This window comes from Vigna radiata, unplaced genomic scaffold (assembly GCF_000741045.1).
Source record: "Vigna radiata var. radiata cultivar VC1973A unplaced genomic scaffold, Vradiata_ver6 scaffold_213, whole genome shotgun sequence".
NCBI classification, from domain to species: domain Eukaryota; kingdom Viridiplantae; phylum Streptophyta; class Magnoliopsida; order Fabales; family Fabaceae; genus Vigna; species Vigna radiata.
In genome coordinates, this window is record NW_014544264.1 from 474,779 (window position 1) to 482,872 (window position 8,094).

The 8,094-nt window shown below is 37.2% G+C and overlaps 1 pseudogene; it reads right to left on the reverse strand.

Moving 5' to 3' along the window:
- Nucleotides 1-3,927: 3,927 nt before the first annotated feature.
- The window catches only part of LOC106755538, a 42,019-nt pseudogene continuing 37,852 nt past the window's right edge, over nucleotides 3,928-8,094 (reverse strand).

Genomic DNA, 8,094 nt, shown 5'->3' on the forward strand with positions numbered 1-8,094 from the left:
AATATCCTCTCCAAAGAATGGAATATTTGCCCTAGCTTGTTTATATAACTCATCCTCAATCCTCTCAAATTCATAAAATGAACAAGTTCTTCTTCTAGCTTCATCAAGTTTGCTTTTAATTTCTTTGAAAGTAATTGGTTGATGAAGACTAGAAGACCTAGAGTGTGGCTGCTGTATCACAAAATGCTGGTCCAAAATGATGAAAATTTGCTGCTGAAAACTGGTTGCTGAAACAGTTTTGTACAACCAAGGGAGGTGCTCTCAAAGTCCCAACTTTTTCTTGCTTTAACAATGTTTCCACTCCTTAGTATGCTACCCCTTTTGGAGAATCAAACTGGTTGCTAGAACTGCACCAAAACGTCACAGCATCCTGCCACACACCAAACCAGTCACAAAAAAAAATTTGCACTGCACCAGAATTTAAATTCGCATACCAGGTTTGGTGGCACAAATTAGAGGTCAAACAAGGTGATTTCAAGTAGTTTTAAGCTTTGAACATACTCAGAATCTCCAAATCATTGGTCCAGTTGTGATTTTCAAGCAAAAATTGGAGCTGAAATGGTTATTTTTGCAGATGTGATGAAAAATGGACCAAACAACAGTGGAAGCAAGGTTGCATTATCCAATTGTATATGCACAAACCGTCAAACAGTACAGTATCACATAGAATCAACAATTGGTAGTGGCAGTTCCTAGAAATGCAGAAATTTCCACTAAAATTGTTGTAGAAATGAGAAATATAACAGATTCAATGTTAGTTGGATCAAAGATCAAACAAGAAAAGACTTAAGTAACTAGATCTAGCTTGAAGAATATGAGCTAGGAGAATTAAAATTCCTAAAACACATCAAAGAACTGAAGCACGGTGCAAAAGCCGCAAAATATGATGACAGTTTGCTGAAAACAGAGATTTGATGAACTCGACTACTCTTTTTGTGATTTATTGATGAATTTTGATTCTTAATACTTGAAACATGTATAAAAGCATCACATAAACTTGTCTCAAGTATTAAAACATATGAATCTGGAAAAAAAGAATGTACACATGATCAAACCAGAATTGAGTTTTGATGCAGAATGTGCAAACGGAAACTCTCGGTCAATGGTCTAAACTTCTATGATCAAAGCTAGGCAATGCCTCATTGCTTTATGTGATCCAAATAGAGCTAGAAAATGCATTGATCACATGGAAAAACGAAAAAAAAAAAAACATGCGCGAAACAGATTCGAAATTGTGAAAGAGTAAAAACTGCTAACAAATGCATATGACTGATGACATAACTGGAAAATTGAAGTTAAAAGTTGAAGGAACTGAAAACAATTGATATGCACCGATTAAAATGTAGAAGACACACTAAGGATCAGTGAATGCAAACAAACATTCACTCAAACAGAAATAAATCTGAAAAAAAAATGAAACAGTGACATTCAAGAACAGAACAACACGGAGAAGTGAAAAACGAATTGCAAGAGTGACTTAGCTCGTGTAGAACCGCTTGGACGTGCTGGCTCTGACTACCAAATGATAGAAGTAGCTTCTATCTTCAAGAAGAAATGGCTTTTCGATCGAGAGGTGGCAGCGGAATTGGATTTGCGGATGAAAGTGGCTGATGCACACCAGGTGTTTGTGAAAATGCTTGGGCGAGTTTTGGATATGGTGTTGGTAGAATTATAGCTCAGGCAGCTTTCCTAAGGGGAAATGAGTTATAGGATGCAAAGCTAAAGCTAGCAAAGTGTTTGAACTTGAGAGAAGTGGCTAAATATTGACAACATAACATTAATTCCATTTAAGTTAAGTTTACACATGGTAGAGCTCTTCTTTTATAGGATGTAAGAGTTGATGAACTGTGCAGCACAAGCTATGCAAAGCTTATTCTAAACGTGTTGCAACTATTAGCTATTGTGCAAAGTATTTTACATGTGGAGAGCATTTAACACGTGCTAGAATTGAAGAAGGTGGCTTGTGCAAGTTGGCTAAGCACATGTTACATCCGAAAGGCACCTTTCTTCATGTTGCTTGCTNTCTTCAATCCGTAANCCATTTCAAATCCATCTTCCTTGGTCTCCTTTGCTCTNTCTTAGCTTGGCTAGCTTCTTGAGTTGTGTAGGCATAGTTTCCTACTTTTATTTGGTCACCTACAAAGCAAAGAAAAGTACTTAGTTTAAGTAGAGTCTATCAAAGACTTAGATAAGGAAATAGTTTTGGAAATCTATATTCTACTTCCCTTTCTTTAGTCTTAGCTTTAGTTGATACTTCTTTGGATGGTAAGTCCCTAAAGGGGTTGCCATCAATATTGACAACAGATTCCAAACATGGAATTTTCAAAAAAATAATAATAATAAACAAACACAAAAAACAAAAAAAAATGTAGAAAGAAGAAAAAATGAAGAATGAGAGAGCGAGAACAAATGAAAGGAATGAAACAAATGTTTATGCACTCATGCATCCTCATTCCATTACATCATACATATCAAAAGAAGCGAGGAAAATTTTTCAGAAAATCCTCATGTTGCTCAACATTTACTAGCATTTCAAAAATTTGAACCAAGTTTTTCTTCTATGATAGTTAATGATCACTCTCATTCACTCATTCGCCCATGGGGTTATTACACCCTCCACGAGGTTGTTACACCTCAGTCTTTCATCCGTAGGGTTGTTACACCCTCCACGATGTTTGTACACCTCATTTTTCTCAAGCACAACTTTGGTTTAGCATTTTTAAGCCCAATGTTATCTGGCACCTTGAGTTTTGACCCTCTGCTTGGCAATGGTCATTTTTAGTTTTCTTCTGCAATTAACCCTCTGCTTGGAAATGGTAATTTTTAGTTTTCTTCTGCGATTGACCCTCTGCTTGACAATGGTCATTTTTTTTAGTCTTCTTCTACGATTGACCCTCTACTCTGCTTGGCAATGGTCATTTTTTTAGTTTTCTTCTGCGATTGACCCTCTGCTTGGCAATGGTCATTTTTTAGTTTTCTTCTACGATCAGCCCTCTGCTTGGCAATGGTCGTTTTGTTTTTTTGTTTTTGTTCTGTGATTTCGGCCCTTAGCTTGGCGATGGTCGAATCCAGGTTTTCACTTTGTGCTATCGGCCCTCTGCTTGGCAATGGTCGTTTTTTTAGTTTTTGTTCTGTGATTTCGGCCCTCTGCTTGGCAATGGTCGAATCCAGGTCTTCGCTTTGTGCAATCGGCCCTCTGTTTGGCAATGGTCGAATCCAGGTTTTCGCTTTATGCTATCAGCCCTCTGCTAGGCAATGATCATTTGGCATCGTGACTTCAATCATTTTTGTTTGTTTTTCTTGCGTGTTTGAAACCTAGACGAAATTAGTTTTTATATCTTTACTTAGCTTTACTTAAATAATACGAAAATGTCAAATTTTCATATTATCCAGTAAATCTAAGTAAAGAGGGGCAGCTGTCAACACCCAATTTCGTCTGGGTGATTAAATAATAGGACTTGTTTTTATTTTTATTTTATTTTAGTTTTATTATATTATTTTTAATTTTTAGTTTACCTTGATTTAGTTTTTTCTAGGTTTAATACCTATTTTGGTCTCTCTTTTCGGGGGATTTGTTCAAAGTGGTCCTCCCTTTTGTAAAAACTTCATTAAAGTCCTACTTTTTGCAAAAACTGTGCAAGTTAGTCCTTTTTGCTAACAACGTTAATTCTGCTAACGGAAAAACTACCAGTTGGCAAATATTTGATGACTTTTACAAATAAAATTCGTTGTAGTCCTCATATTGGTTTAAAAATATTTATTGTGGTCCTCAGTTTAAAAATGTTTATTGTGGTCCTCTTTTACTAAAAAAAAAATCGCCGAACGAAAACCAAACAAAACATCAATTCCCCGAGGTGAGTTTCTGTCCGAGTGTCACTAATCTATTTGATTTTTAGTGGTTACAATATCTGCGACTAGTATCATTATTCAATATGATTGCATTATCTGCTCAAGCATTTCTAGCATAATCACATTTCCATCTCTGTTCATAAGTACACCTTGCCCAGAAAAGCGATAAAAATTACTTATTTGTTTCTCGTCTTCAAAAATCATTGAGCTCCGTTCATCAACCTACACACAGAATTTGTCATAGAAAACATAGCATCATCATCGTTTTTTCACTCCCTCACTCTATCTCATACTACCCCAAATTGATTCACCCCTCACTCGAACCTCCATCTCAACTCAAATATAACATCATCAGAAATATTCACACCCAGCCAAACAGAATAGGTCGCCGGAGAAGACGGGTTGATGAGGGTGGTGAGAGTGGTAGTGACTAGCAGCTTCGCCGGCGGTAACACGTTGCTCTTATTGGGTCAGAGAGTTGACGCTGAATAATTCTATTTGGAAGCATTGATTCAAAATTAAAAGGGTGCAGTCACGACCATCTGCAGGGTTATTAGCATGTTATTTTTGGATTTTCATTTTATCCTTTGAAGGGCCCACATGGAGACCACTTTCTTAGCTTGAGAGGTGTTGATTTCATTCACTTTTATTGAGCCACGGTGATGCAACGTTGCTGCTCAAAGCTTAGTTTTATTTTTATTTTTTATTTTACAGAATGATAAGTATATTAGGTGGACTCTAGGAGGATGGGACATCTCAAGAAGGTGGCAGCCGAGTAGAGATATTAGCTTTTGTTTCTTGTAGAATGGAGATGTGATTGGATGGGAGTATTGAATGTTGTACCGTGATTGAGTTGAGAGAAGAATCTTAGTTGTTTGCATTGGTCCGTTGGGTGGTTGGAAAAGAAACATTGCAATTTCTTTTTATTGAATAAAGTTGTTGAAGGTGATTTAATTTAGGGGGTGCACGGTATTGTCTAGAAGAAGGGTTTCCTTGCATTTTCTTTTTCAATTAAGATCTTTGCATTTTGCTTGAAGCCATTTTGCTTGGAATGATGGGACGTTGTTGGTGGCTTAGGATATCTAGCTTTCACTTTTATTTATTAGATGAATGAGAAATGATTTGGTGGGGTAGGGTTATTAAATGCCCTGGAACTTTCAATTCTTCCTTTCCTTTTGGAGATGGGACAATGGTGTTGATTTTATTTAGTTTTCATTGGATTTCCAATTGCAATTGAGAAAGAAGGATGTTTGATGAAGGTTGAAAAACAGTTATTTTCATATGTCATTTTAGACCAAATTACTCCCTTTACTGCTTGGAATGAGCTTAGAATCAAGCAAAACTCAATAAATGAGTCTGTAGAGAGTCAAAAGCTGTTTTTAGCGATATTATGCTTGTTTTGCATTGTTTTGCAGTGTTTTTGATGAAAGTGAAGAATGAGGTTGTAGATGAAGGTCTTAGACTCAAGAAAGAAGAAGAAACATGAAGAAAAGAAGAGTCTAGGAACCACCCAACGGTAAAATTAACCGCTGGGCGGCCAAATGCGAGGAGAAGGCACTGTCTGACACCCAGGCGTGCACGCTGGGCGGATTTGCGTTTAGAGGCAAACCACCGGGCGGTGGTGCGATTATGGGCAAACCGTCGGGCGGCATAAATGTGACGCCGGGCAGTTCTCTGCTGGGCTTGGACCTGTTTTATTTTATTTTTATGATCTGTTTGGGCTTGGGCTTGTTTTATGTTATTTTTATGCCCTATTTAAAGGCCAGAACGTCTTAGGGTTTGTATCTTTTGATGGCTTAGGCACAAAAACACATTTTTCACCCCTTTGGGGTAGATTTGGAGATGGTGACAACTCTCCTTTTCTCCTTTTTAGGGTTTGTATCTCTTTCATTCCATTCTTCACCTAGTTCCTCCATGACAACGGGGAACTAATCTTATTTGTTGCAGGGAAAACAATGTAATCTTTTGATACTCTCTTTTATTGAAACTCTTGTTTATTTATATGATTTTCATATGCGTTGATTATTAATTGTTGGGTTCTCATCTGTGCTTAATGCTTTTACTGTTTAATTCATTCGATAACTGTTGTTTGTCTTTATTGATACGGGGACGTACAGTAATGTCATGAACTGGTGAGTGATTCCATGATTAAGCAATACCACCTAGGGATAGGGGTAGGACGATCAATTGTTTTTCACTTTTGCTCTATAATGCATTATTAATTACTAGGGGAGGGTAGGGATAGCAAGCCAGTAATTAGTAATAGGCTCTTTTCGCCGAGGGATCGGGTTAAGGGTAGGCTGATGAGCTGTCGCAACTCACACAAATTTGATGTGCAAATAAATGCAGTATAGCTAGGGAATGACCCCTAGGTCGTCTCCCAAAGACCAATTTTGCAGTTCAAGAATCGAGTCGAACATGAAAAGGGGGGTTTGTGAAAATAGTTTTGCAAAAATTAAAGAAGTCAATGAAGACACAGATGCAAACAAACTAAATTAAGCTAGCATGGTAATTAAACTAACACTATTAAAAACCTTAGACAACATTCAAACAAAATAAAATAAAATACTAGACCCCAACAAGACAACAAACAACTACCTAACACAGTTAAATTAATTTAAATGCAAAACTAAATTAAAGAGATGTAAAACAGCTAAACATATTATGTGAACTTAATTTAAACAAAACAGATAACAACATATATTATTTTTTTTTCAATCACGTGACCAAGTGGTCTTTCTCCAAGGAAGCAAATTAAAGAAACCTTTTGAACATGGCTAGGCACCTTGTTACCGTGCTGCACCAATTCAACCTCGAAAAAGAAATTCAATTCTCCCAAACGTTGTTGTAGCTTTGCCGTAACTCTTTCATCAATTGTCAATTAAATGGCCTTGTGACTTGGTTCCAGCGGGCTTTTCAAAGGAAAAGAAACACAATTGACCATGTGCTTCCAACTCAATGGGACCCTTGCCTATTTTCAGCTGCACCCAACATCCCATCAAAGAGATAGCCCCCCCTTCCTAGCAATGTTGTAAACCGTGAGCCAATATTTTTCCTAGCATAAAAAATTTTCTCCTAAGCTGCACGTGGCAGCTGCCACCAATTCTAAGCTTCAAAATGAGATTAAATTCTTTTCTTCCAAGACGTGGCAGTAGCCTCTTCTAATGAAACAATTGCTTTGCTTGAGTCAAACATAAAGCATTAAATGAACACCAATCAAAGCTAGAGTAACTCTTCCATCAAATCAACTCTTCACTTCTTAAAATTAATTGGAACCACAAGCATCTAATCACCAACTAATCTCCTCTTTAATATTCGGACAACTCCATTCCCTAAGACATCGTGTTCTTATTGAATGAAATAACAATTAAATGATAGAACTTTCTTTCATCATTCAGCAACATCCCATCACCTCAAGCTAATCCCCTCTACACTCATTCAAAGTAAAAGAAAATAAATGTGCGTTGCAGCAGCCGTGACACAAGGGTTTAAGAATCACTAAGACACCAACTTTCCATATTAAAAACAATCGTTCCTTGCTTCATGTGGCCCACGGCAACAGTTGTGACACCAGACACTCTCACATAGTCACCTCTCCAACATTCAATCACCAGAAAAGCAAAGTTTTTTATCAATTAAAGTGGCATAGCGTTTCATCCTTTTTCCATCAAACAAAACACGCTCAAGAAATAAAAACCCAAGGGGATGTGGCAGCTATGAATCAACCCCTCTTCAAACTAAAAAGGAAAGAAACCAGCATCAAGTGTATCCTCTTCTCCATCTGGAAAAACGTTCCAGCCTTGCACCATTCCCGCTCTCTGAGCTCTCGGTCAAATGAGATTACGAGAAAAAAAAATAAAGTTAAGCACTAGCACTCCAAAATAAATTAAAGGGCAGAGAAAAAAAATGGAATTTCTTCATTCAACCATAAAAGCTAAAACCATAAGTTCCATTCTATTCTCCAGAGAGCGTAACAGCAAAGCCAAAAATGTGCAGAGTATGTGACGGCTGCTTCTTGATAATCCCTAGGTCAGAGAATTTTTTTTCAAATGGTGGGGTCCACTTCTAAAGGAAAACCTAGGGCCATGTCACCAGTTTTCTATTGGGCTTAGTCTATTCTAACAAAATTAGCCCACAATACAAAAATTAGTTTAAAAAGCCTAATCTACTAAATTAAAAATTGACTAATCCTAAAGTGTCTTTGTGGAGAGTCTTCACTTAATTGGTGCCCTTCCAAAAGTCTCA